The sequence below is a fragment of the Mirounga leonina genome, unplaced genomic scaffold (genome assembly GCF_011800145.1).
Source record: "Mirounga leonina isolate KUSES-001 unplaced genomic scaffold, KU_Mleo_1.0 Mir_199, whole genome shotgun sequence".
NCBI classification, from domain to species: domain Eukaryota; kingdom Metazoa; phylum Chordata; class Mammalia; order Carnivora; family Phocidae; genus Mirounga; species Mirounga leonina.
In genome coordinates this window covers 7767057-7789859 of record NW_023270498.1, presented here as the reverse complement: position 1 = coordinate 7789859, position 22803 = coordinate 7767057, and positions in this window count along the sequence as shown.

The following is a 22803-nucleotide window of genomic DNA, read 5'->3' as shown; positions in this document are numbered from 1 at the left end:
GGCTCAGGTCATGATCCCAGAGTCCTGGGATTGAGCTCCATGTCGGGCTCCCTGCTCAGCAGGCATCCTGCTTCTCCTTTTCCCTCGGCAGCTCCCCCTGCTTGTGCTCTCTCTCTCTTTCCCTCTCTCAAATAAATAACTAAAATCTTTAAAAAAAATGTATGAGATGTATAAATGTTTAAAAATGTGGCAATAAAATAAGACAAAACATGAAATAGACTAAATAAAAGTGTAATATTATTTGTTTCTCTCACTATAGGTGAAATGTATTCTTTTGAAGGAATACTATCATAAGATGTATAATGTAAATCCTAGAAAATCTCATTAAAATATCTATAATGAGTAACACAATAGTGAACATAATGGGATTATTAAAAAAAAAAGGCAAGAAAAGAGAAAAAAATGGGTGAAAGATCAGATGAGACAAATAGAAAATGACAAACAAGATAATAGATTAAAATCCAACCACACTATAGTACCTTATTGCAATTGGTATTAAAATTTTAATTTTTAATAAAAAAAGACTGTTAGATCAGTTTAAAAAAATCGCTCAGAAACCCGTTTTCAGTATAAATATGACAAAGTATGCATTTTGTTTTTGTTTCTTAAAATTCATACTGATGTGAGTGGACATGAAATAATGTGATGTCTTTTATTTGCTTTAAGATGCTTCAGCCAAAAAGGAAAAAAAAAGGGGGAAAGAAAGAAAAAGAAAGAAAGAAAGAAAGAAAGAAAGAAAGAAAGAAAGAAAGAGAGAGAGAAAGAAAGAAAGAAAGAGAGAGAGAAAGAAGAAAGAAAGAAAAAGAAAAGAGAAAAGGAAATGAAAAATGAGAAAGAGGGCAGATTAAATACATGTGGTGACAAATTGAATTCTGGGGTCCAGCTGATGAGAATGTGGGTGAGTTTAATGCTCTCTCTGTTTTTGTGTATGTTCAAAAAAATTTTTTTGTAATAAAACACTTAGAATACATAATTATAAGGTTTGCTTTTTATGTTGTCCTTTGCAGTGTCACAAATTACAAATTATTTCTCAAAAGCTAAAGTAAGTGCCAGAAAAGGCAGCAGGGACTAGAAAGCGCAGCTGGGATCCTAATGGGTTACTGTCCTGGGCCATCCCTCAGTGACACCACTGAGAGTTACCTACAACTTAGAGCACACTGAGGGAGGAGAAGGACACTGACTATATGCCATTTTTTTGTGGTGATTGAAGAAGAAAACCTGTTATTCTCTGGCTGTGTGGTCCCAGAGTAAGAGCTCCTCAACTCAGGAGAGGACAGCCGGAGCATAATGCTGGTTTTCAAAAAGGCTGAGCAGAGCCGGGAACAAATCATTCCTGTGACTCTCTCACATTGTGATTTTACTAATAAGTTAGCAAAGGGTGAGGGGGCAATATTTTTCACCCAGTCTGGGTAGAATTTTCTGATACCTGGACACAAGCTTTCCCAAGTAATAATTATCTAGAGACCAGTTCAAGGGGAAGCCCAGTTGACTGACCAAGGGAGCCTCTCCAATCTTTTTGTTGTGTAAATTTTGGATATTTGTGGAAGAGTGCTGTGTGTTGATTCCACTTCTGCAGTTTACAAATAGCTTTCTTTTTTTATTATTTTGTTTTATTTTTATTTTATTTTTTAAAATTTAGTCTTGTCTTTAATGTCAGCTTTCCTGTTTTCTTTTTATGCTGCATGCTGGATGTGTTTGGGGTAGTAGTCAAATTTATTGTTAGCTTAATTGTTGGACCTCAAGGAGTGACATGTGGAACTAAAGGATGCCTAGCACCAGAGGGAAAACACACACACACAATCAAATACTAAATTTTCTTTTTATGAGCAGGATGTTTGAAATTGTATATATGTAGAAAAGGATGCAGGTGGGGATTTGGTGACTCCCTATCACAGAGGTGAGTTGGGAAATGAGTCTTGATTTTTCAGAAAACTCCATCTCTCTAAGCAAAGTGACAAGGATTGACACTTTTTCTTTCTTTTCTTTTCTTATTTTTTTTTCTGGATGCTTCAAGAACTCTGCAGAGGGTTGCCTAGATGGCTCAGTCAGTTAAGCGGCTGCCTTCGGCTCAGGTCATGATCCCAGGGTCCTGGGATGGAGCCCCACATCAGGCTCCATGCTCAGTGGCGAGTCTGCTTCTCCCTCTGCCTCTGTGATCTCTCTCTCAAATAAATAAATAAACAAACAAACAAACAAACAAACAAAATATTAAAAAGAGAGAGAGAGAGAAAGAAAGCTCTACAGAAAGGATCCCTCTTTTGTGAGGATTTCTTAGATAGAATATGAGTTGTGATTGCTGGTGGTCATGATACCAAGCCTGCTTTAGAGAAAGAATATACGTGAGCCAGTGAGAGCATGCGTCCCTCTGGCATGTAGAAACTCTTGTTTCCACCATTTCTGAATCCAAATTTCTAGGTATTTTGGTTCATTTTATGGCTTACTACCAATTAAACTGAGATTGTCTCTTGCCACAAATTAACATCTAAAATATACAGGCATTTTCTGGAGAGACTAGAGAAGAGACTCCAGAATGAGGGACATCAGAAGGGCCTGAGTGAGATTGTAAAGCTGCAATGGCTGGAGGCTGAACGTGGGCTCTCTTCTCTCTCTGTCTCCCTCTCAGCTTTCAGAACACCAACAGCCAATATTATAATCCCATGTAGAAGACTACATTGAGTTCTTTTCTGAGGAAACTAACAGGTCAAAATAAATACCCACAGATTCTCACTTATAGGGTCCCCATATGATTGGGTCTCTCCCATCATACTAATATTTGTGCACCCTCTGAAAACAGAGTTCCGATCAGCTTTACAAATACCTCACCCTTTAAATGCTGATGAAAAGATAAGGATCTACAGACATTTAAAGAAATACGCTATTGTTAAAGAGAGATACAGTTCTCTAAAAGAAAGAGAAAGAGGGAGAGAAATAGAACTCAAAAAAAAAATTTAAGGAGAATTTTTGCGGCATGTGGGTGGCTCAGTCAGTTAAATGTCTGACTCCTGATTTTGGCTCAGGTCCTGATCTCAGCGTCATGAGATCCACTGAGTACAGAGCCTCCTTGTCACCTCCCCCTGCCTGCGTTCTCTCTCCCCTCCTCTCTCTCTCCCTCAAGTAAATAAATACAATCTTTAAAAAATTAAATAATATTTAGGAGCATTTTTAGAAGTTCCTCTCTAAAAAATAATTAGTAAGATCGGGATATACCATGAAAGATCCTTGTGGGAAGTAGAGCTAAAAAGGAAAAAGGTGAAAACAATCAATCAGTGTTAGAAGATAAACTTGGAAGTTCGTACCCTTGAATGAAAAAAAAAAAAAAAGGCAGTAACAGAGGAAAATTACCTAAAACTGAAGGAAATGAGTTACCAGATAGGAAGTGTCCAATGAAACGCAGAAAGATGCATATCAAAGACACACACACACACACCAGAAAATTTCAGAGAAAATTTGATCAAACATACAGGGATAAAAATGGATCACTTAGGATGAAATAGAAATCAGACTGACACCAAATGGTATGATAGCCACACTGGGACCTGAATGCCAATGAATCAATTCTTTTAAAATTCTAGTGGAGTATTATTTCCAAATTATCAATCAAGAGTGAGGCTAGAATTTTCAGACGGGTTAGGGCTCAAAAATTTACATCCCATGCACCCTCCTCAATAAGTTTTTGGACGATGGAGTAGATGAACATGAAGACATACACGGAAAACAAGAGACCCAGCATAGGACAGAGCTGGGGAGGGAGGGAGGGATGTCGTGGTGAAATTCTGGATGGCAGCTGGGCAACAGGCTCTGTGTTAGAGCTGTGGCAAGAAGGATCCAGAAGGAATGATCTCAAGAAAGTGAGAAGAGCACAGGGATGTACATGATCAGTGTAAGAGGAGGTTTGGGTACTTACTGTATATTTAGAAATAAATGACCTATGTATGATGATTACAAGGCAAATTTTAAAACATGAGAGGGCGCCTGGGTGGCTCAGTTGGTTAAGCGACTGCCTTCGGCTCAGGTCATGATCCTGGAGTCCCAGGATCGAGTCCCACATCGGGCTCCCTGCTCGGCGGGGAGTCTGCTTCTCCCTCTGACCCTCCCCCCTCTCATCTGCTCTCTCTCATTCTCTCTCTCAAATAAATAAATAAAATCTTTAAAAAAAAATTTTAAAACATGAGACTATTATATCCATGAAAAATCAATGTACAAAAGAGGAAATAGAATAATAGTACACAAAATAATAAATTAACATGGGAAAACTAAAATTGTGACAATCGGAGAATTGAATGGGATAGAATAGAACCATAAATAAATAGAATCATTTTCCATAAAAAAATGAATGTATTATTTACAATCCATTAATCTGAAGTAGATGTATTGTATTTTGACAAAGTCATATTATTTAGGAAAAGTTGAAAGCAGTTGTCACTTCCAGTCATAAGGGAGTAACTTAAATCAGACCTTTCCTTCTGTCATAATTAATTATAGAAACTGGAAAATACATAAAACAATTATTTTAGGCATTAAGTAGCAACCAGTGCAAGACCATGATCATCCTAGGTGAGCCCTCTAGCTATCCTGTCTTTCTCCCTGAGGGCCAGGACATAGAGCCCGGACAAGGAGTAGAGGACACAGAAATCCAATTTCAGGGTATGGAGGCAGCTTGAATTTTGGGAGAATGTTCCAAATAGGAAAAGCCATGAAGAAGGGGTTACTATATATGGATAAGAGTTTCTCTATGTCTTTGGAGGAATTCTGAGCTGGCCTAGGGGAGGCCTTGCAGAAGACAGCACCTGAGGAACTGGGGGTCTGGGCTGAAGCTTGTGGCTGATACTTCCAGGGAAGCCATAGGCATGAAGAGAACCCTGGGGGATGGATGGGTTTAGGGGCCACAGACTCAGTTGGGATGATGAGGGAAAATGTGGCAGCGAATGTTGCTAAGTTTCCAATTTGAGCAACTGGAATTTGGCAGAATGATTAATAAAGACAAAAAACAAGAAGAAGAAGCTAAGAAGTTGATTTGGGAAATACTCAAAAGATTCTAGAAAGATTGCAGAACTCTGAAGTTAGTGGGCAGAGAGTTTGAAATCTGTATCAGTAGATCAGGAGAAGAGTTTATCCCAGTGGCATGAAGGGGGAAATCATTTGGGAGTGAATGGCAATTGAAATGAATGAATGAATATTATTGAATGAATGAAATCTCCGGAAAAAATATATAGATTAAAGGAAGAATTGAAGGAAATGTCTAAAATAACACCAACATGTAATGGGTGGGCACAGGAAGAGGAGGAAGCCAGCTAGGGAGCCTGACAAAGAGTGGACATTATAAAGAAAAATAAGAGGCAGTTGTCACAGAAGTGAAGAGGAATAAATAAAAACAATTTTCATCTGTCTGGTCTGGTGCCCTGTAAATATTTGTGGGAGGAGTGGATTAACAAATGGATCATGAGATCAGCAATAGCTGATGACACAGAGGCTGTCAGACAGCAATGATGAGCTACCTTCATGCGGTGCAGAGTTCTAAGCACAAGGCAAACTGCCGAGAAAAGAAAAGCTAAGACAGTGAAAGGGAGAGGCTTCTTTTGAAAAGCAAGCCTGATTGTCTAATTCAACAACGCACACAGGGCACAATGAATATAGGAGGGAAGTGTTCAATTCTTGCTCCACTGAAAATATCCTTGTTAAATTTGGTTGTCTCTTTATAAATGATGAGACGTTTATATTCTAAAAGTGTACTTAAAAATCCAGTTTCAAATATCAGTACAGTTTTTCTGTTCTTTAACAAAAGAGAAAAATGTAGCCATGCATATAGAAGAACAGTTTCCTGAGAAAAAAACTGTGGGTTCTAGAGGGGAGGGGGTGGGGGGTTGGGTGAGCCCAGTGATGGGGATTAGGGAGGGCACATTCTGCATGGAGCACTGGGTGTTATATGCAAACAATGAATCATGGAACACTACATCAAAAACTAGTGATGTAATGTATGGTGACTAACGTAACATAATAAAAAAAAAAGAAGAAGAAGAAGATTAGCAGTTTCTCATATGATGTCACTAGGATTGACAAGCATCCAACTTCCATCTTTTCCTTCTGCAGGAAGCAGGGAGCTTTGAGGAAGAATCAAAACTGCAGACAACCCACTAATAGGGTGTCCAAAAGAAGTAAATGCAAGGGTAAATGAAGAAAAGTAGCACACAATCTCCATGGACATCAGAAAGTGTGGTTTAATCATATCCAGTAAACTTGTAACTAGTATTTGAATTGCTTAAAACATAATAAAAATTAATACAATGAGAGATTTTTCAAGCAGAACTCCAAAACTCATTGTTATGTCATTGAGGTGCTAATTACATAATTCAAAATGTTTTGGCAGATATTCAAAATACAGCCATATTGTACAATCGCATTTTTCATGACCAGAAATTTGTTTGTAAGCCAACTCAGAATACCACATTTTATAACTTTTAAAGCTCATGGATCAAAACCAAAATAGGCCACCTTCACACAAAGTGGCTGGTTGATCTCCAGCACCCAAGTTCAGTTGTGAAAGCTGAAATTGTGATCAAGTTCTCTGTTCTCTCTGACAATAATAAGGACGTGATTGTCCTCAGTGAAATCAGTCGTTTGGAGGAAAGACCAGTAAAATAACATTATCAAATGAACAAATCGATCAAACTTTTTAAAGAGGGGGAATTTTTGAACAAGATATTAACCTTATTCTGCTAAGAAACATAGAGTTACATGAATGTAATCCCTGAATTTACAGAAGAGGAATAATACTTTATAAATGATCCTGACAGGTGGAGCTATTGCTGTGAGAGTTGATTTAATAATTACCTATGAGCTCATCAGAGGGATAGAACATACAATTTAGCGTTATATTTAGTTATCTAAGAGTATTGGGTTAGGATATATCAGGTCCATCCTTTAACAGTACCCTTCACATTTCTTCATACAACTTAACCAAAAGCTGGAATTGTATATTTGTGTTTTAGTTTGATTAATGCAAATTGGGAAATAATTTTTCATGGGCCTTTACACTTCTGCACAACTTTTCAGCAGAGGCATTTACTTTGTTCCTGCCTATCTTCCCAAGAATGTGTGTAACAGAGGGTGGAAGACAGAAATAGGGCCTCCTCTAGAAGCAGAAGTCAAGCAGGCCTAGAGTCCCCAGCATTACTAAATTAAACTGCAGGTAACCAGTTAAATTTGAATTTCAGATAATCCATTTTTGGGGGCATAGGTATGTCCCATGCAATATTTGGAACATGTTTGTACTAAACAATTATCTATTGTTTAACAATAATTCAGATGAACCGGACACGTGTGTTTTATCTGGCAATTTTATTTGCTGCCCATTGTAAACCATTTGTTCTCTGTAATTTCAAGTTTCTTTCCAGCAATACAAACCATTTCAGAGGCATCATCTGGACCCCTTACCACCGCCTCGTGGCAACTGTGCCCAGGAAACCATTGCAAATGCTGTTACTGTTATGAGAAATCATCTTTCATTTCTGACCACAGGTCTCAAGTTCTGTCAACATCCATGAAACTGGTAAGCTGTTTTAGCTTATAAATAGAGTAAAATCTCAGACACATCATGGCTCTTGACATTCATCTCCCTTGCTAAAATATAAGAGCCTTTGACAGCAGAAACTAGCTTTGTTTTGTTTAACGCTGGATGTCTGGCATTTTGCCCAGTACCTCTCACTTGATAAATAATTGCTGAAAAGGTGAATAAGAGAATAATTGAATAAGCTGTCAATTGAGTTTCAGCTGCTAAACTCTGCGAAGATTTGTAATGTAAATTAGACTATATTCCTCAGAGTTAAATTCCTTTGTGTCTCCTTCTCCCCATGTTTATCTCCATTCTGTCTTCATCATCATCTCTTTCTTCTGCCCTGGCTTTGGAGCTGTCTCCAGTAGGCTAGCTCCAGTTGCTTGAATGGGCCCAAGGGAACTGCTGAGAAACCTCAGAGTGAGTTTGTCCTGAAGTCGGGCTTCAATTTTGGCAACTCCACCTTGACTCCCATGTGTGATGCTTCACTTGGGTATTCTAGGTACATCTGGAGCTAATCATTGATAACTATCAATTTTTAGATTAATATGGCAATGATTGACTGATTGATCGTGTAATCCCTTAGTCCAGAATTGAGAGCTAGTTTCCTTTTAATAATCTGCTCCTATCCCTCATTGCACACAAAAAAGAAATGAGCCTCCGAGTTTGGAATGTTTCTACATCTACAAATCCCAACTTAACGCTGACTTAATCATCTAAGGGTTTTTCAGATATATTCAGATGTGGTATTAAAAAAACACAGATATGGGGTGCCTGGGTGGCTCAGATGGTTAAGCGTCTGCCTTCAGCTTAGGTCATGATCCCAGGGTCCTGGGATCGAGTCCCGTATTGGGCTCCCTGCTCAGTGGGGAGCCTGCTTCTCCCTCTGCCTCTCTCTCTCTGTCTGTCTGTCTCTTATGAATAAATAAATAAAATCTTTAAAAAAAACCACACAGATATGAACTATCCACTTGGTTACTTAAGAATATACTTATATCTATATTTCCATATCTTTCTATCTTTATTTCCATGTCTACCCATCTACTGTTAAGATGAACATGCAACCTAAAAGAAATAGTCTGGTAGGTGTAGTCAACTTCAGGCTAAACTCCTTGACTCTTGGGAGTCTTCATCTTTCTCCTTAATCTTAAAGTTTATTACAGAAAAATAAATAAATAAAAATTCAAAAACAAGATTGGTAAAGACTGACCCATTCCTGTAATTTCTCATTCTTTGCTGGAAGTTTTCCTTACTCCATTTTATTAGCTACCTTCTTCTCCCCATATAGTGAATTTGCCTCCTGTATGAGACTGTGAGTTCCGGGGAAAGGATGGCCAATGAATTTCCATGACAAACCAGGGTCTAATAGTCAGAGGTTTAGAGTGAGAGTAACTGAGGCTTGACCCTTTGCAATGCTACCTATTAGTTTGTGACTTCATGGAAACCACTTAGGCCATCCAGCCTGAATTTTCTTGACTTTAAATAAAAACTATAACATAATGATAGCAATTATGAAGATTAAATAAGATAGTACATATAGATTGTTTACCCAGCAAGTGGCACAGAAAAGAAATAAAATAAATAAGAAAAGATATTATGGGAGTTCAGATCAAGCTGGTGTGGGTTACAACAAGACGACTAGATATCACCTTGACCTTCCGTAGACCTGACTATTTCCAGGGAGCTTTCACTTTGAAAGGAAACACGTAGATTTCACTGAAGAAGAGACCTCAAGTCAGTACTAGAAGAGTAGAATAGGCATACCTCATTTTATTGTGTTTTACTTTATTGTACTTCAGATACTGAATTAAAAAAAAAATCAAAAGTTTGTGGCAACCTTGTGGTTTTTGTTTGCTTTTGTATATTTTCTTTATGTGTATGTTTTAAATTAAATTAAATTATATATTTGTCAGAGAGAGAGAGAGAGAAAACACACAAGCAGGGGGAGTGGCAGAGGGAGAAGCAGGCTCCCCACTGAGCAGGGAGCCCGATGTGGGACTCCTTCCCAGGACCCGGGGACCATGACCTGAGCCAAAGGCAGACGCTTAACCAACTGAGCCACCCAGGCATCCCTGGCAACCCTGTGTTGAGCAAGTCTGTCGGTGTCATTTTTCCAATAGCAGTTACTCACCTGGTGTCTCTGTGTCACATTTTTATAATTCTCACAATACTTCAAACTTTATCATGATTTATATTATATTATATTATATTATATTATATTATTATATATGATGTTATTATAATTGTTTTGGGGAACAACAAACCATATTCATATAAGATGGTGAACTTAACTGATAAATGTGTATGTTTTGACTTCACTGACCAGCTCTTCTCCCATCTCAATCTCTCTCTCCCTTCCCCTTGGGCCTTCCTATTCCCTGAGACAAAACAATATTGAAATTAGGTCAATTAATAATCCTACAATGGCTTCTAAGTGTTCAAGTGAAAGGAAGAGTAACACATCTCTTACTTTAAATCAAAAGCTAGAAATGATTAAGCTTAGTGGGGAAGGCATGTTGAAAACCTGTGGGCTGAAAGCAAGCTCTCTTGAGCCAAACAGTTAGCCAAGTTGTGACTGCAAAGGAAAAGTTATTGAAGGAAATTAAAAGTGCTATTCTAGTGAAGACACAAATGATAAGAAAGTGAAATAACCTTATTGCTAATATGAAGAAAGTTATAGTGGTCCAGATAGAAGATCAAACCAGCCACAGCATTCCCTTAAGCCAAAACCTAATCCAGAGCAAGGCCCTGACTCTCTTCAATTCTAAGAAGGCTGAGATGGGTGGGGAAGCTGCAGATGTTTGAAGCTGGTAGAGGTTGGTTTATGAGATTTAAGGAAAGAAGCTGTCTCTCTAACATAAAGTGCAAGGTGAAGCAACGAGTGCTGATGTAGAAGCTGCAGCAAGTGTTCCAGAAGACCTAGCTAAGATAATTAATGAAGGTGGCTACACCGAACAATAAATTTTCAATGGAGATGAAACAGCCATCTATTGGAAGCAGATGCCATCTAGGACTTCCACAGCCAGAGAGGATAAGTCAATGCTTGGCTTCAAAGTTTCAAAGGACAATCTGACTCTCTTGTTAGGGGCTAATGCAACTGGTGACTTGAAGCTGAAGCCCATGGTCATTTACCATTCTGAAAATCCTAAAGCACTTAAGAATTGTGCTAAACCTACTCTGCTTACCCTCTATCAATAGAACAACAATGCCTGGATAACAGCACATCTATTACAACATAGCTTACAAGATATCTTAAGTTGTTGCAATCTACAGCTCAGAAAAAAAAAAAAAATCCTTTCAAAATATCACTGCTCATTGACAATGCACCTGCTCACCCAAGAGCTCTGATGGAGATGTACAACGAGATTAATGTTTTCATGTCTGCTAACACAATATCCAGTCTACACCCATGGGTCAAGGAGTGATTTAGGCTTTCAAGTCTTCTTATTTAAGAAATACATTTCATAAGACTATAGCTGCCATAGATCGAGATTCCTCTGATGCATCTGGACAAAGTCAATTGAAAACCTCTGGAAAGAATTCACTATTCTAGATGTCATTAAGAACATGTGTGATTCATCAGAAGAGGTCAAAATATCAACATGACAGGAGTTTGGAGGAAGTTGATTCCAACTGTCATGGATGACTTTGAAAGTTTAAGACTTTATTGGAGGAAGTAACTGAAGATGTAATAGAAATAGCAGGAGTACTAAAATTAGAAGTGGAGCCTGAAGATGTGACTGGATTGCAATAATCTCATTATCAAACTTTAATAGATGTGGAGCTGCTTCCTATGGGTGAGCAAAGAAAGTGCCTCTTTTTTTTTTTTTTTTAAAGATTTTGTTTATTTAGTTGACAGAGAGAGACACAGCGAGAGAGGGAACACAAGCAGGGGGAGAGGGAGAGGGAGAAGCAGGCTTCCTGCCGAGCAGGGAGCCCGATGTGGGGCTCGATCCCAGGACCCTGGGACCATGACCTGAGCCGAAGGCAGATGCCTCACAACTGAGCCACCCAGGCACCCCAAGAAAGTGTTTCTTGAGATGGAATCTGCTCCTGGGGAAGATGCTGTGAAAACTTTGAAATGACAACAAAGGATTTAGAATACTACCTGAACTTAGTTGATAAAGCAGCAGTAAGTTTTTAAAGGATTGATTCCAATTTTGGACAAAGTTCTACTGTGGGTTAAATGCTATCAAAGAGCACTGCATGGTACAGAGAAATCAGTCATGAAAGGAAGAGTCAGTTTGCTATACAGCAAACTTTATTGTTGTCTTATTTTGAGAACTTGCCATGGTCACACCAGCCTTCAGCAAGTACCACCTGATCAGTCAGCAGACATCAACATCAAGGCAAGACCCTCCACCAGCAAAAATGTTATGACTTTTTGAAAGCTCAAATGATGGTTAACATTTTTCTGCAAAAAAGTACTTTTAATTAAGGCATGTATAATTTTTTAGACATAATGCTACTGCACACTTAATAGCCTATAGTAGAGTGTAAACATAACTTTTATATTCACTGGAAAACCAAAAAAATATTTATTTGGCTAGCTTTATTGTAATATTTGTTCTATTGGGGTGGTCTGAAACTGAACCCACAATATCTCTGAGGTATGCCTGTGTCAGGGCTCAGATGCCTGGGATAAGTTCAAAGCCAGACACAAGACATAAGATAAAAAGCCAAGACTTAGCAGGCTGTGGAAGTATCACAAAATGAGAATCAAGGTGAGATAGTTCCTAAAGCCAAAGCCTGTGAATTAGACAGGGATGCTAAGGGCTGATATTTACAGGATGTTGGCTGTGTTCCATGTTTGGGGGTGGGCAGGCAGAAAGCAAAACAAAGTAGTCAGAGATACAGCAACACTGATCTTTCTGTACTGCAGGAAATGGTTAAGATATTATTTTTAACAGATTCTCCGTGAACTGGAGCAGCATTGAGACATTTTAGCCTTCAAAACACAAGATAATTCTCAATGTAATTTTTTGTTTTCCAAACTGTGGTCTTCAACACAGACATGTCAAGGACAAATGTGAGAGCAAAACACAACCCTCAGGGCGGTGAAAACAAAAACAAAAACAAAAAAACACAACCCTCACATTGTTTAAAATAGAGGGGGGGGATCCGAGGGGGAGACGAACCATGAGAGACGATGGACTCTGAAAAACAAACTGAGGGTTCTAGAGGGGAGGGGGGTGGGGGGATGGGTTAGCCTGGTGATGGGTATTAAAGAGGGCACGTTCTGCGTGGAGCAGTGGGTGTTATGCACAAACAATGAATCATGGAACACTGCATCAAAAACTTATGATGTAATGTATGGGGATTAACATAACATAATAATAAAGATAATAAATAAATAAATAAATAAATAAATAAATAAATAAATAAAAATAAAATAGCATTGGCATTGCACACCCGGATAAACGCAAGCAAATATAAAGCAAAGTCTTCCCACTCTTGGTTTTTGACTGCATCAATTTCCCTAACTGACGGGGTTGTCTAAGTTATCATATTTCTGGCCAGTTTATTTGCATAAAAGAGAATGGTCACTCTACCAACAAATTTGTTGGCACAAAGATAGTCATTTTACAACTTTCTCCTCCCGATTCCTGATTATTACACTAGGTTCTGTTTTGGGATTTTTTTTCTAAGTTTATTCTGACATTTCCAGTACGTCCTTTGAAAAGGTGTCTAATTGTGTATTTTGACACTGTTAAGAATAGCTTTTGTTGTGGTTGTTATTTTGAAGACAATGAGACATTTTGTTTCAATAATCCTGTTCTTTATCACTACAGATTTAATATTTGCTTAATATACTTAAAAGTCTTAAATTAATTGAAAAGTAACAATTATTGAGAACATGATATTAATAATGTTAAACCATCTTCTAAAATCATCTTAGAATTATTGTAAAACATTTTTTAAAGGCATAATTTAGGAAGAATTGGGTTCTTTTTCAAATTTCAAAAGCGGTAGAGGAGAAGAAATGAAAGCTTATCAGTAAAAAGGTTTCAGTTCTAAATTAAGACAGTAACATTTTCAGTGAAAACATACAAAAATAACGACCACAGGTGTCCCCCTAAATCTATTTTCCCATTTTTTGCAATTTTACTAAAAACCAATGTGCATTTCTGCATAATTATACCCTTTATCCTTGAACAATAAGGACTTAAACTGTGCAGGTCTACATATATGCAAATTTTTTACAGTGCGATACTCAAAACATTCTCTCTTCCTTATGACTTTGTTAACAACATTTTCTTATCTCTACTTTACTGTAAGGATATAGTTTATAATACATACATAACATATGCGTTCATCGACTATTTATGTTATCAGTAAGTTTCCTGTCAAAAGTAGGTTATTAGTAGTTAAGTTTTGGGAGTCAAAAGTTACATGTGTATTTTTGACTGTGTAAGAGGTCAGCACTCTTAACCCCTGCATTGTTCAACATGAATTGTATGTGTATATATAATACACAGTTATATATAATAATATATGAGATACTCTTTTGAATAATTTAAAGAAAAGTAGTTTAAAGATAAAACTAGCTAAAACAATGCCACTTTTTAAGTTCATCTATAAATAAGCCTTCACACTGTGTTTCTTAAAGTTCCCTTAGAAAATGATTTTTCCTCACACTGCTGAATCTGAAGGGAGCAAACACCAACAAAATTAATGTCGGAAGTCTGTCTTCTCTCAACTTTTCCCCTAATCTAACTTATAGATACCAGGCAAACATAGAATTGTTAAAGTCATCCTCCTTAATGTCACACTGCACCATTTACCGAATATTTTCCCTAGGGGATTTTGTGGTCAGTTTATCATGAGCACTTAAAGTGTTTAAATCTATTATTTGTTATGCAATATCTGTGACATGGAGCCACTTGAAATCTTTTTCCTCACTAATGTTGAATGGCTTTATCTTAGAATTTAAAATTAAAATTAGGACAATGGTCCCCAGATGAGTTTTGGGCTTCAGTTGATCATGAACCATGTTATTTGAATTTCAGGGACTTCAAATACATTGTAAAACACACAATCCTTCCTATTATTATTTTTTAACTTATGCTTTCATAAAATGATGTCATTAGTTATATGAAAGCCACAAGGAAATATCTTTAAATATTTTAACAATATTCTCTAAAAAGAAACATAAGCATACTTAGCTTTCTTTTAATTCTTGATATATGTTTTGGGTTAATTATTTTAAGTAGTGAAAAATTTATTGAAATATTTAATAGAGCACTAGTTTTTGAAAATAAAAGTTATCTAACAAAATAAATTGTACTAAAATAGATTGCAAAAAGTGTTAATCTTTTGCAAACTAACCAGGCATGCTAATCTTTGCAAGATTTATATTTATATTTTTATTGCTGAATTATTTTATTATAAAAGTAAAATTTGCTTGCCAAAATGTCCATTGATGTTAACCATTTCCAATTTTGTTTGAAATTACAAATCACTCAATCAGAATTTGTCAAAAGGAATCTGGGCCTTTACAAATAAGAAGATAACATTAGAAGACTTTCATTCCCCAGAGGACTCAGCCCTTTGTTGCCTCTTTATAATACAACAGATTTCCCACTCAGCTTAAAAAAAAAAAAAAAAAAAAAAGGTAAGTGTCGATATCACTTTTTCATAATAAAGTGGATAGAACTGGCTATGTGATTACTGGATAGGAAGTCTTTAGGTTTCTCAACACTTAGAGATCCCCCTTTGTCAAAATTATGTGGATCATCCATTCCTTGTGAACTGGATAATTATATCAGTTTAGATACTATCCTTGGACATCACAACTATTAAAAAATAAGACAACAGGTCCAAAATGGTGTCACTCATGCTAAGACACATATCATCAAACCAACACTTAATATAATTACAGCTTTAACTCTCCCAGTTAATCAAAGAATTGTCTGAACAGCACTAGTTAGCTAATCTGCCTGACAGACTCCTTCTGTCCTCTACGGGAAATTAACCTTGCAATCACTATGTACTAGTATAGCTTCCTTGTTCCTGTGCCCTTCTGCCTATAAAAGTCTTTCATTTTCGGGGCGCCTGGGTGGCTCAGTCGGTTAAGCGACTGCCTTCAGCTCAGGTCATGATCCTGGAGTCCCGGGATCGAGTCCCATGTCCGGCTCCGTGCTCGGCAGGGAGTCTGCTTCTCCTTCTGACCCTCCCCCCTCTCATGTGCTCTCTCTTTCTCATTCTCTCTCTCAAATAAATAAATAAAATCTTAAAAAAAAAAAAAAGTCTTTCATTTTGTACAGCTCCTTGGAGATCCTTTCTATCTGCTAGCTGGGATGCGGTCTAATTTGAATTGATTTTTTCTCAAAAAAACTTAAAATTTTTAATATGCTTCAGTCTATTTTTAGATATAACACTAGACTTCATGGTTCCAAGATTTCTAAGTTTGGCAATCATCTAACTTTGTGGCATCTTACACCTCAAAGAAGAATGACAAAATTTGCTTTTCACATTTTTATGGATTTAATTTCAATACCCCTGTTTCATGGCCTACCGCCTTTACTATACTGGTTATTCTAGTTCATAAATGGTAGCATTTTTATTTATGTATTAATTACTTATTTATTATTTTTTATTAATGTATAACATATTATTTGTTTCAGAGGTACAGATCTGTGATTCAACAGTCTTGCACAATTCACAGTGCTTACCAGAGCACATACCCTCCCCAATGTCCATCACCCAGCCACCCCATCCCTCCCACCTCTCTCCATTCCAGCAACCCTCGGTTTGTTTCCTGAGATTAAGAGTCTCTTATGGTTTGTCTCCCTCTCTGGTTTTGTCTTGTTTCATTTTTCCCTCCCTTCCCCTATGATCCTCTGTCTTGTTTCTCAAATTCCTAATATCAGTGAGATCATATAATTGTCTTTCTCTGATTGACTTATTTCGCTTAGTAAAATACCCTCTAGTTCTATCCACGTCATTGCGAATGGCAAGATTTCATTTTTTTGATGGCTGCATAATATTCCATTGTGTGTGTGTGTGTGTGTGTGTTTATCACATTTTCTTTATCCATTCATCTGTTGATGGACAGCTAGGATCTTTCCATAGTTTGGCTATTGTAGACATTGCTGCTATAAACAATAGGGTGCAGGGGCCCCTTTGGATCACTACACAAAAATGGTAACATTTTATTTTGAAATGTTTAAGAGGTTCTTTTGATATATAATATTTTAATGATCTCATCAGTATTCTCTTATAAAATTTGGTAATATTCACATTCTAAAAGAAAAAAATAGATGCAAATCAAAGTATAAAGCAGAGTTGACTTATTTTAGTCTTAAATATTAAAAGAAAAAGCAATAGATTCTAACTGCCACACAGCCTGCTGCCCCATTTCAGCAGGAAGCAGCCAGAGTGGTCATCGTCCCATTCTCTAATGGCAGTTAGGGTTACCATTTCAGTGGGAGGAATGAGTAAGGGACAGGCAGGGCTAGGTAGGGAGAGAGATAGGGAGCTATGTGATCAGGCTCCAAGAAATCCCCAAAATGTGGAGGTGTGGGGAAACCAGAGATAAGGGGACAAATCAGACCACCCGCCCTAGACATGTGGGGTGGGCCATGTGGGGTGGGTGTCTTTGTGATAATCACCTGCGACCAACAAAGAATAACCAGACCCTAAAAAGGAAGTAAGCCATGGAAGGTGTTATCACTAGTCCTTACTCAATGGTGATATCAGTAGAAATGTTAAAAGGATTTAAGTTCCTTGGTTAGCTTTCTATAAAGACCAACCCTAAAGGTCCTCATTGGCAACCCTGTCGGGACCCCTGTCACTCTTGAGAGCTTTTCCTGTATCTTCACTTAATAAACTTCTATCTCTTTACTCACATAAATAAATAAATAAATAAATAAATAAACTAAAGATAGTCTGTTAAATTATTGAGATCCTACAGTCTGGCAATATTTAACAAAGATATCAACACTTTGGTGTTGATATTAAAAATTAAATTAAAAATTAAAAATTAAAAAATAAAATTAAAATAAAAAAATAGTTGTAAATGAAAGCTTACTCTTGCATTATAATCATATGTTTCACAATATATTTAGTACACCAAGAATGACAGCTTTCGTTATTTACTGTTTATTCATACTTGTTTCTAGAAGATTGGTTTTCTCACGTCCTCAAATCAGATAGCAAATACAGGATACTTAGTTAAATTAATTTGAATTTTACATCAATAACCAATCATTTAAGAAAAAAATTAGTATCTGTGTATTTCAAATATTGTGTGGGTCGTATTTATGCTCAGCAAAAATGTCCTTTATCTTCTCATGCTTATTTGCTAAGTCCGGCAAGCCTACATCCAATACATACACTGGGAGGAAAAATAATCCCTTTTACCAATTTAGGTCTGAAAACAGACAGATTAAGAGAGAAACGTCTATTATGCATGTGGGAGAATTCATATGAAGAGGCTCCCTGCACAGCCAGGAATAAAGGTTTCTATACCAATTTAATAGAAGAAAGGGGCAAGGTAGGGCTTCTCTGGGATAAACGAGCTGTGAGGGGAGACAAATGGGCTTCTAGGGGAATAAATGGAAGGTAAGACAGTTTGTGATAATGTTTGTTTATGCAACTTCTCATCCCTGTGCTAATGGTCAGTCTCCTGCCCCCATAGAAGCTCCCCCAAAAAGGATTCATGCCAGCTTCACTCCCAGAATCTCTGCTTTTAGTCAGAAAAGGGAAGCTCCCAAAATGCATCTTTCTGTCTTCAGTTTGAAGTAATCTTTATATTGTTGTAAGTCCCTTCACATATACTGACAAATCAGTGTGGTTAGTGCCCACTGGTACAATATTTTCAGAAGGCAATTCGGCATTATGTATACTAGTATCTATTGTTCGACAATTAAGCTTCATGGTATTTAACCTACAAATAGACACACAGGACTTTACAAAGGTACATTTTGTTTTGGAATGCTTTTAACATTAAATTTTATTTTCAAATTGTAAGTTAAAAAAAAGAAAAAAAATAACAACCCCCTAATTGTTTATTAGAACAAGACTTGTGAAATCAACTTTGAGGAAGTTATGTAATGAAATACTAAGTAGCACTTAAAAAAGATAAGCTAGGTTGTCAACGTCTAGTGCGTTGGGGTCCCTGGGTAAGGGTCTACGAAATCACCAGGACACAGGGGATGCAGAGCAAAGGCAGCACTTGCAACTGCATACTGCCGTTTATTACTCACATAGCTATATACTCGCAGTGATCAGATAAACATAACAATGTATACTTAAAGTATCAAGCCAACATCTGTGAAGTGAAATATACACGAAATGCAATAAGAACAAAATACATCCTGTTTATGCTTGCAGAATAAAGAATTCTCTTAGCCATCCTTCCTTTGGAGACAACATGTTCTTTGTCTTTAGAAAGAACACTTCTGTTTAGAAAGATACACTTTAAGCGAGGCAAGAGCCACTTCCTGCTGATCCAGGCATTTAGGCCTTGCAACATGAGGTAAGGGGAAGAGAACATTTTCTCCTCCTGGCCTAGGCCTGCCTGGCCGACCTTAACCTCAGTGCAGTCCTCAAATGACCCTGGCCTGCAAGGGGTCTATAAGCCTACATCATCTCACTAGGTTTATTTATATTACATAAAAAATAAGCAATATTACAATCTTACGAATTCTTCCCGCACATTCTTGTTCCTAATAGCCATACACAATAATAATCTTAAATGAATCATACATGAGTTTACATATACTGAATTCTTATAAATTAAGGAGCCATGCCCTATTATAAGAGTTTTATGTGCATTAATGCATTTAGTCTTCACAATGGATTTATAAGGTGTGTAAGATTCTTATTTTTATTTATTTTCTAGGAAATAGTGAAGTGCAGACAGAAATCACTTGTTTTAAGTTCACACAACTAGGAACCAGAACTTAAAGATTTGGAAACTTCTCAACCTATCCCTAACTAGCTACTCCAGCAAAAACACTGCCAGTCTGAACTGAAGGGGACAGAGACAGAACAACATGAAGGAAGGCTGCCAGACTTCTTAGCTCTGAGAGGACCAGACCATTTTGCTGTCTACAACCCTGCACTATTCTTCAAGATCAAGGAAGAATGGCTCCAGAGGTCATTCAGAAGTCCTCAGTGCTGCCTCTTCAGTTTTAAACAGGGGGGCGTTGCCTCAGTCTCAGCAGGTCAGACAGCCTGAAGGGTCAGATCCATGCCTAAAAGAGCTACTGAGGTAGAACTATTTGAAGGTGGGTCTACTGTACCATAAGGCAGAGCATCCAACCAAAGGGGAGTATATTCATGCATTAAGATCTAGTGGTATTTGCCTTGCTGGGTTCAGGACTTGCTTGGGACCTATAATACCTCTATGCCTTCTGATTTCTCTCTTGAAAGTGGGAACATCTATCCTATACCTGTCTCATTGCAATTTGGAAGCACATAACTCACTTAGTTTCATAGGTTCACAGCTGAAGAGAAACTTTCTTTTTTTTTTTTTTAAAGATTTTATTTATTTATTCATGAGAGACAGAGAGAGAGAGAGAGAGAGAGAGAGAGAGGCAGAGGGAGGAGCAGGCTCCCAAGGATCAGGGAGCCTGATGTGGGACTCGATCCCAGGACCCTGGGATCATGACCTGAGCCGAAGGCAGACGCTTAACCATCTGAGCCACCCAGGTGCCCCAAGAGAAACTTTCCCTCAAGATAAATTCTATGTCAAGGCTCATCCATATCTGATTTAGATGCTGCTTAGATAAGACTTTGGACTTCATAGACTTTAGTGTTGATCCTGGAATGAGGTAAGATGAGGGGAGCTGTTGAGATGGACTGAATGTGTTTTGCATGTGAAGACATAAATTTTGAAGGCCAAGAGTAGAAGAGTAGAAAGTTACAGACTGAATATTTGTCCCCCCTCAAGTTCATCTGCTGAGGCTTCACCTTCAATGTGATGGCATTTGAAGGTGTAGCCCATGGGAAAGAATTATGTTTAAATGAGATCATGAGAGTGGAGCTCCCATAATGAGATTAGTGTCTTTAGAAGAAAGACAAGAGCTCTCTCTCTCCTCCATGTGTAGACACAAGAAGAAAGCAGGCCAAGAAGAGTGTTCTCATCAGGCACCAAATCTGTCAGCACATTGAGCTTGGATTTCCAAGGCTCCAAAATTGTGAGAAATAAATGTGTTTTGTTTAAGCCACTACAATACTTTGTTAAAGCAGCCTGAGCTGAGTAAGAAGACACTATGCTTTAGTGTATTGGCATTTTGAGCATTTGAGATATCTTTGTCTGGGACCTGGCAGCAGGGAAGGGTTCTGGAAAAAGATAATCTGTTCAGATATTACTTGACGTTTGAGAGAGGGAAAAAAAATAGATACTTTACATCAGTAAGCCTTTAACAAGGCTAATTAAAGAAAAAAGAAAAATTATACAAATTATTAACATGAACCAAAGAGGGAACTCCAGATACTGTGGACATTAAAAAGAAAATAAAGGAACCATGAACAACTTTATGCCCACAAATTTGATAACCTAAATAAAACAGATGAATTTCTTGAAGACACAGTCTACCAAAACTCACACAAGAAGAAATAGACAATCTGAATAGGTCTATATCCATTAGAGAAATTGAATCAATGAATAATAACTTAGTAACACAGGAAGTACTGGGCTCAGACAGCTTCATTCACTGGTGAATTCTACCAAACATCTGATACCTTAATAGGCAATATAGATATTTAAATTATGGGATATCAAGGAGAAGAGCAAACGTTACTCAAGGACTTTACCTCCTCTTCTGTGGAAAGGGTTTGTATGTTTTTGGTTATCCATGGGGTAGTTTATCATGTTAGAAAGGTTAATCACCTTATTATTGTCTTTATTTAAAGATTAAGTTTGGTTAAAAGAGATGGCATATATATAAGTGCCAAGTTGAACAGGTAGACCTGTGATGGTTAACTTTCTGTTATGTTAACTTGACCAGGTCAAAGGTGCCCAAATTAAACACTATTTTTTGTGTATCTCTGAAGGGGTTTCTGGATGAAACTAGCATTTGAATTAGTGTACTCAGTAAAGTAAATGGTCCTCCCCAGTGTGGGTGGGTGTTATCTGATCTTTTAAGGGCCTGAGTAGAACGAAAAAGGGGAAGGAAGAAAAAAATCCACCTTTCTGCTTCCTGCCCCCCTGCTTGAGCAGAGACATTGGTCTTCTGCTGTTGGACTGTAATTTATACCATTGGATCCCTGATTTTTAGGCCTCTAGACTTGAACTGGAATTGCACCACTGGTTCGCTGGGTCTCCAGCTTGCAGACAACATATCATGGGAATGTTCAGTCAATTCCTCATGATAATATCTATGTGTATTTCTTTATCTATCATCTATCATCTATCTATCATCTATCTATCTATCATCTATTTATCTCCCATTGATTCTGTTTCTCTGGAGAACTAATACAGAATCAATCTCAAAATGTAGAAGGAGCACCAACAACACAATGGTAAGAAAAAAAAAAAAAAAAGCCAAAAAAACACCTCATAACCTGATTAAAAAATAGACTGAAGACTCAAACATTTCTCCAAAAAAGACATACAAGTGGTCAACACATATATGAAAAAATGCTCCACATCACTAATTATCAGGGAAATGTAAATCAAGACCACAATGAGATATTATCTTAAACATGTCAGGATGGCTATTAGCAAAAAAAAAAAAAACAAAAAAAAACAAAACCAAAAAACATGTTGATGAAGATGTGTAGAAATTGGAATTTTTATACAGTGTTGGTGGGAATGTAGAATGATATAGCCACTATGGAAACAGGATAGAGATTCCTCAAAAAATTAAAAGTAGAACTCTCGATATGATCCAGGAATCACACTAATGGGCTTTCCGCCAAAAGAACTGAAATCAGGATCTAAAGAGATATTAGCACTCCTGTGTTCATTGCTGAACTATATACAATAGCCAAACATGGAAACAACCTAAATGCTCAGTAACAGATGAATGAATAAAGAAGATCTGGTAAATACATACAGTGGAATACTATTCAGAATTAAGAAAAGAAAGACATTCTTCAATATGCAACAACATGGATGAACTTTGAGAACATTATGATAAATGAAATAAGCTAGTCACAAATATTGCATGATTCCACTTACATGAATTATCTAAATAGTCAAATTCAAAGAATCATATAGTGGAATGGTGGTCACCAGCACCTGGGACGGGGGAATAGGGAATTACTAAACAAAAGGTATAAAGTTTTAGTCAAAAAAA